This window comes from Muntiacus reevesi, chromosome 2 (genome assembly GCF_963930625.1).
Source record: "Muntiacus reevesi chromosome 2, mMunRee1.1, whole genome shotgun sequence".
NCBI classification, from domain to species: domain Eukaryota; kingdom Metazoa; phylum Chordata; class Mammalia; order Artiodactyla; family Cervidae; genus Muntiacus; species Muntiacus reevesi.
The window spans coordinates 146447615-146454604 of NC_089250.1; positions in this window are offsets into that span (position 1 = coordinate 146447615).

Genomic DNA, 6990 nt, shown 5'->3' on the forward strand with positions numbered 1-6990 from the left:
CAGTTGCTAATCAGGGAGGGAGTGGGATGCAGAGACAAGGGATGAACAGTCAAGAAACAATAGTGCAGCCTTGAGGCAGGGTCCTGTTTTGCCTCAGTTCAGTTCAGTCCAGTCACTCAGTGTCTGAATCTTTGTGACCCCACAAACTGAAGCATTCCAGGCTTCTCTGTCCATCAGCAACTCCCAGAGTTTGCTCAAACTCATGCCCATCGACTCAAAGATGCCATCCAACCATCTCATCCTCTGTCATCTCTTCTCCTCCTGCCTTCAATCTTTTGTAGCATCAGGGTCTTTTCCAATGTGTCACGTCAGTGCATCAGGTGGCCGAAGTATTGGAGATTCACCTTCAGCATCAGCCACTCCAATGAAAATTCAGGACGGATTTCCTTTAGGATGGACTGGTTTAATTCCTTTGCAGTCCAAGGGACTCTCAAGAGTCTTCTCCAACACCACGGTTTGAAAGCATCACTTCTTCAGTGTTCAGCTTTCTTTATGGTCCAGCTCTCACATCCATACATGACTACTGGAAAAACCATAGCTTTGATGAGATTAGTTTGTTGGCAAAGTAATGTCTCTGCTCTTTAATATGTTGTCTAGGTTGGTCATAGTTTTCTTCTAAGGAACAAACATCTTTCAATTTCATGGCTGCAGTCACCATCTGCAGTGATTCTGGAGCCTAAAAAGTCTCTCACTGTTTCCATTTCTTCCCCATCTATTTGCAATGAAGTGGTGGGACCAGATGCCATGATCTTAGTTTCTTGAATGTTGAGTATTAAGCCGGCTTTTTCACTCTCCTCTTTAACTTTCATCAAGAGGCTCTTTAGTTCTTCTTCACTTTCTGCCATAAGGGTGGTGTCATCTGCATATCTGAGGTTATTTATATTTCTTACAGGAATCTTGATTCCAACTTGTGCTTCATCCAGACTGGCAATTTGCATGATGTAATCTGCATATAAGTTGAATAAGCAGGGTGACAATATACAGCCTTGATGTACTCCTTTCCCAATTTGGAATCAGTCTGTTTTTCAATGTCTGGTTCTAACTGTTGGTTCTTGACCGGCATACAGATTTCTTAGGTAGCAGGTAAAGTGGTCTGGTATTCCCATCTCTTTAAGCATTTTCCACATTTTGTTGTGATCCACACAGTCAAAGTCTTTGGCATAGTCAATGAAGCAGAAGTAGATTTTTTCTGGAACTCTCTTGCTTTTTCGATGATCCAACAGATGTTGGCAATTTGATCTGGGTCCTCTCTCTTTTCTAAATTCAGCTTGAACATCTGGAAGTTCTTGGTTCATGCAGTGTTGAATCTTGGCTTGGAGAATTTTGAGCATTACTTTGCCAGAGTGTGAGGTGAGTGCAATTGTGTGGTAGTTTGAATACTCTTTGGCATTCTTTGGGATTGGAATGAAAACTGACCTTTTCCAGTCCTGTGGCCACTGATGAGTTTTCCAAATTTGCTGGCATATTGAATGCAGCACTTTCACAGCATTATCTTTCAGGATTTGAAGTAGCTCGACTGGAATTCCATCACCTCCACTAGTTTTGTTCATAGTGATGCTTCCTAAGGTCCACTTGACTTCACATTCCAGGATGTCTGGCTCTAGGTGAGTGATCACACCATGGTTATCTGGTTATCGTGGTTATCTGGGTCATTAAGATATTTTTTGTATAGTTCTTCTGTGTATTCTTGCCATTTCTTCTTAATATATTCTGCTTCTGTTAGGTCCATACCATTTCTGTCCCTTATTGTGTCCATCTTTGCATGAAATGTTCCCTTGATATCTCTAATTTTCTTGAAGAGATCGCTAGTCTTTCCCATTCTGCTGTTTTCCTCTATTTCTTCACATTGAACACTTAGGAAGGCTTTCTTATCTCACCTTGCTATTCTTTGGAACACTGCATTCAGATGGGTATATCTTTCGTTTTCTCCTTTGCCTTTAGCTTCTATTCTTTTCTTAGCTATTTGTAAGGTCTCCTCAGACAACCATTTAGCCTTTGGCATTTCTTTTTCTTGGGGATGGTCTTGATCACTGCCTCTTGTACAATGTTACAAACCACCATCCATAGTTCTTCAGGCACTCTGTCTATCAGATCAAATCCCTTGAATCTGTTTGTCACTTTCACTGTATAATTGTAAGGGATTTGATTTAGATCATACCTGAATGGTCTAGTGGTTTTCCCTACTTTTCTACAATTTAAGTCTGAATTTGGCAATAAGGAGTTCATGATCTGAGCCAGTCAGCTCCCAGTCTTGTTTTTGCTGACTGTATAAAGCTTCTCCATCTTTGGCCACAAAAAATATAATCAATCTGATTTTGATATTGACCATCTGGTGATGTTCATGTGTAGAGTCTTCTCTTGTGTTGTTGGAAGAGGGTATTTGCTATGACCAGTGCGTTCTCTTGGCAAACTCTGTTAGCCTTTGCCCTGCTTCATTTTGTACTCGAAGGTCAAATTTGCCTGTTACTCCAGGTATCTCTTGACTTCCTCCTTTTGCATTCCAGTCCCTTATTATGAAAAGAACATCTTTTTTGGGTGTTGATTCTAGAAGGTCTTGTAAGTCTTCATAGAACTGTTTAACTTCAGCTTCTTCAGCATTACTGTTGGAGCATAGACTTGGATTACTGTGTTATTGAATGGTTTGCCTTGGAAACGAACAGAGATCATGCTGTCATTTTTGAGATTGCATCCAAGTACTGTATTTTGGACTCTTTTGTTGACTATGAGAGCTACTCCATTTCTTCTAAGGGATTCTTGCCCACAGTAGCAGATATAATGGTCATCTGAGTTAAATTCACCCATTCCAGTCCATTTTAGTTCACTGATTTGTAAAACATCGATGTTCACTCTTGCCATCTCCTATTTGGCCACTTCCAATTTATCTTGATTCATGTATCTAACATTCCAGGTTCCTATACAATATTGTTCTTTACAGCATCAGACTTGACTTCCATCACCAGGCACATCCACAACTGGGTGCTGTTTTAGCTTTGGCTCCATCTCTTCATTTTTTCTGGAGTTATTTCTCCACGGTTCTCCAGTAGCATATTGGGCACCTACCGGCCTGGGGAGTTCATCTTTCAGTATTCTATCTTTTTGCCTTTTCATACTGCTCATGGGGTTCTCAAGGCAAGAATACTGAAGAGATTTGTCATTCCCTTCTCCAGTGGACCACATTTTGTCAGAACTCTCCACCATGATGCGCCCATGTTGGCTGGCCCTACACGGCATGGCTCATAGTTTCATTGAATTAGACAAAGCTGTGGTCCATGTGATCAGATTGGTTAGTTTTCTGTGATTGTGGATTTCAGTCTGTCTGCCCTCTTAGGGAGAAGGATAAGAGGCTTATGGAAGCTTCCTGATGGGAGAGACTGACTAAGGGGGAAACTGGGTCTTGTTCTGATGGGTGGGGTCATGCTCAGTAAATCTTTAATCCAATTTTCTGTTGATGGGCGGGGCTGTGTTCCCTCCCTGTTATTTGACCTGAGCCAAACTATGGTGGAGGTGATGAAGATAATGCTGCTACTGCTGCCGCTAAGTGGAAGTAGCTTCAGTCTGTCTGACTCTGTGTGACCCATAGACTGCAACCCACCAGACTCCTCTGTCCCTGGGATTCTCTAGGCAAGAATACTGGAGTGGGTTGCCATTTCCTTCTCCAATGCATGCAGGCTTGCTGAGTTGCTTCAGTCCTGTTCGACTCTGTGCGACCCCATGGACAGTAGCCCACCAGGCTCCTCTGTCCAAGGGAATTCTCTAGGCAAGAATACTGGAGTGGATTGCCATTGCCTTCTCTGAATGAAGATAATGACCTCCTTCAAAAGGTCCTGTGCAGGCACTGCTGAACTCAGTGTCCCCCTACCTTGCAGCAGGCCACCGTCGACCCATGCCTCTTTCAAAGACTCCTCGACACTCACAGGCAAGTCTGGGTCAGCCTCTTGTGGGGTCACTGCTTCTTTCTCCTGGGTCCTGGTGCAGAGAAGGTTTTGTTTGTGCCCTCCAAGAGTCTGTTTCCCCAGTCCTTTGTAAGTTCTGACCATTCTACAGCAGAGTTAATGGCAATCTCCTCTATGAGGGCTTATGCCATACCCAGGTTTGCTGCACCCAGAGCCCCTCCCCTGCAGCAGGCCACTGTTGACCCATACCCCTGCAGAAGACACTCAAACACTCAATGGCAGGTCTGTCTCAATCTCTGTGGGGTCTCCTGTTGCTCACAAAGGTTTTGTTTGAGCCCTCTGAGCATCTCTGGCAGGTATGGGGTTTGATTCTAAATGTGATTTCGCCCCTCCTACCATCTTGTTGGGGCTTCTCTTTTGCCCTTGGATGTGGAGTATCTTTTTTTGGTGGAATCCAACATTCTCCTATCAACGGTTGTTCAACAGCAAGTTGTAATTTTGGAATTCTTGCAGGACAAGATGAGGGCATGTCAGGCCCTGCACACACCTTATTCTTCTAAGCAGCCCTGCTCCTGAACTATTGTTATAAAACTCCTCACCGTATCCTCCTGGGTTGGGACACACATCTTTTGAGGTTAGCAGTTTCTGTGTCCCCCTTTCCCTGGCAAAGAAATAGAGCTATTCTTTTCTACTTCAACCAAAATTCGCTCTCTGAAATTTGATTCAGCCCTGGTGCCCAGAGGCTGAGCTTTCAGCATCACTTCTGGGTATTGAAGCCTTTCTGTGTCCCTGTTTCTTGTTTGTAGGAAACAGGCTTCAGCTTCCATGACTTCCTCTGAGCTTCACAGGAAAGGTTCTAACAGTTGTTAATCAGGGAAGGGAAGGGATGTAGAAACAAGGGAGGGGCAGACAAGAAACAATACTGCAGGCTTGGGCAGGGTCCGGTTCTACCTCAAGGGATATACATAAAAATATTTTTTAGCAAAAGGAAGATGTTAACAACCCATGAAGCATTCTTTATTCCAGAGAGAAAGTCACAGTTTGATAACCTCAAGAATCACAGGAGCTAGTCAGAAGATCACCTGAGGCCAGATTAAAGGAATGCAGGCCCTACATACACCCTGATCCCTATCAGCAACCCCTGATAGGGGTTATATAGGGGTTATAGGGTTTAAAGACTGCTATAAAACACCTCACCAAATGCCCCCTAGGTTGGGACACACAGTTTTTGAGGGCATGACCCTACCATGTCCCCCTTTGCCTGGCAAAGCAATAGAGCTATTCTTTTCTGCAGTTCAGTAGTTCAGTCACTCGGTCGTGTCCGACTCTTTGCGACCCCATGAATTGCAGCACGCTAGGCCTCCCTGTCCATCACCAACTCCCGGAGTTTACTCAAACTCGTGGCCATAGAGGCGGTGATACCATCCAGCCATCTCATCGTCTGTCGTCCCCTTCTCCTCCTGCCCCCAATCCCTCCCAGCATCAGGGTCTTTTCCAATGAGTCAACTCTTCGCATCAGGTGGCCAAAGTATTGGAGTTTCAGCTTCAGTATCAGTCCTTCCAATGAACACCCAGGACTGATCTCCTTTAGGATGGACAGGTTGGATCTACTTGCAATCCAAGACACTCTCAAGAGTCTTCTCCAACACCACAGTTCAAAAGCATCAATTTTTTGGCACTCAGCTTTCTTCATAGTCCAACTCTCACATCCATACATGACCACTGGAAAAACCATAGCCTTGACTAGACGGATCTTTGTTGGCAAAGTAATGTCTCTGCTTTTTAATATGCTGTCTAGGTTGGTCATGACCTTCCTTCCAAGGAGTAAGCGTCTTTTAATTTCATGGCTGCAATCACCATATGCAGGGATTTTGGAGCCCCCCAAAAATAAAGTCTGACACTGCTTCTACTGTTTCCCCATATATTTCCCATGAAGTGATGGGACCAGATGCCATGATACTTCACTCTAAACTCTGTCTCTGAGACTCAATTTGGCACTGGTGCACAGAGGCAGAGTTTTGGGCATCATACACATGAATCTGAATCTAATCAATGTTTCACAGGTTTTGAGAACTAATATACAAGGTATACCACTATCCAGGAATTTCCTTATTTTGATTAAGGGAATTTACAATAACCCTACAGTAAACCATCATATTTAATAGTTAACAACTAAGCATGTCTACTTCCAGTCATCACTCATATTCAACACTATATTGTAAATTTTGGCCAGTGCAATAAAATAAGAAAAAGAAATAATAAGAGGTAAACAGATTGGAAAGGATATAATAAAAACTGTGATATAATAAGAAATATGTATTTGGTTTCTACTTACCCCTCATTTCCTGACATATAACTCCTAAACACTTTGGAATCCCTGAAGTAATAAGTGCCTGTTTGTATGCTAATAAGATGACTAAGGACTGAGGACTCCTGGATAGCTTCAGGATGAAGTCTAGTTGCCAAAAAATGCCAACCATGTGATTAGAAGGTTGGAAATTTCAGCTCCACCCTCCTGACTTCTGGGAAGGGAAGATGGGTTGGAAGCTGAGTCATCATTAACAGCCAATGTTTTAAAAAGTCAAGTCTACATAATTCAGGATTGCAGGCAGATTCTTTATCATCTGAACCACCAGAGAAGCCCCCTATATAATGAAATGGGTTATGTTTCATTAGGTAGGGTTCAGAGAGCTTCTGGGTTGCCGAACACATCGAGGTGCTGGGATGGTGTTGCACCTGGTTAGGGCATGGAAGCTTGATTCTCCTTTACCCATACCTTGTCCTGTGTACCTTTTCCATCTGAATGTTCCTGAGTTGAATTCTTTAATAATAAACTAGTAATCTAGTATGTAAACTATTTGAGTTCTGTGAATTGTTCTAGCAAATTATCAAACAGGAGGAGAGGGTTATGAGGACCCCAATTTATAGCAGGTTGGTTAGAAATACGGAAGGGCCATACTTATGACTGGCATTTGATCGGGGGGTGGGGGCATATACTAACTACAGATTGATAGTATCAGAATTAAAATGTAGAACACCTAAGCTAGTGTCAGATAATTGGGAAGTATGGGAAGCAACCCACACACCTGGTGCCACA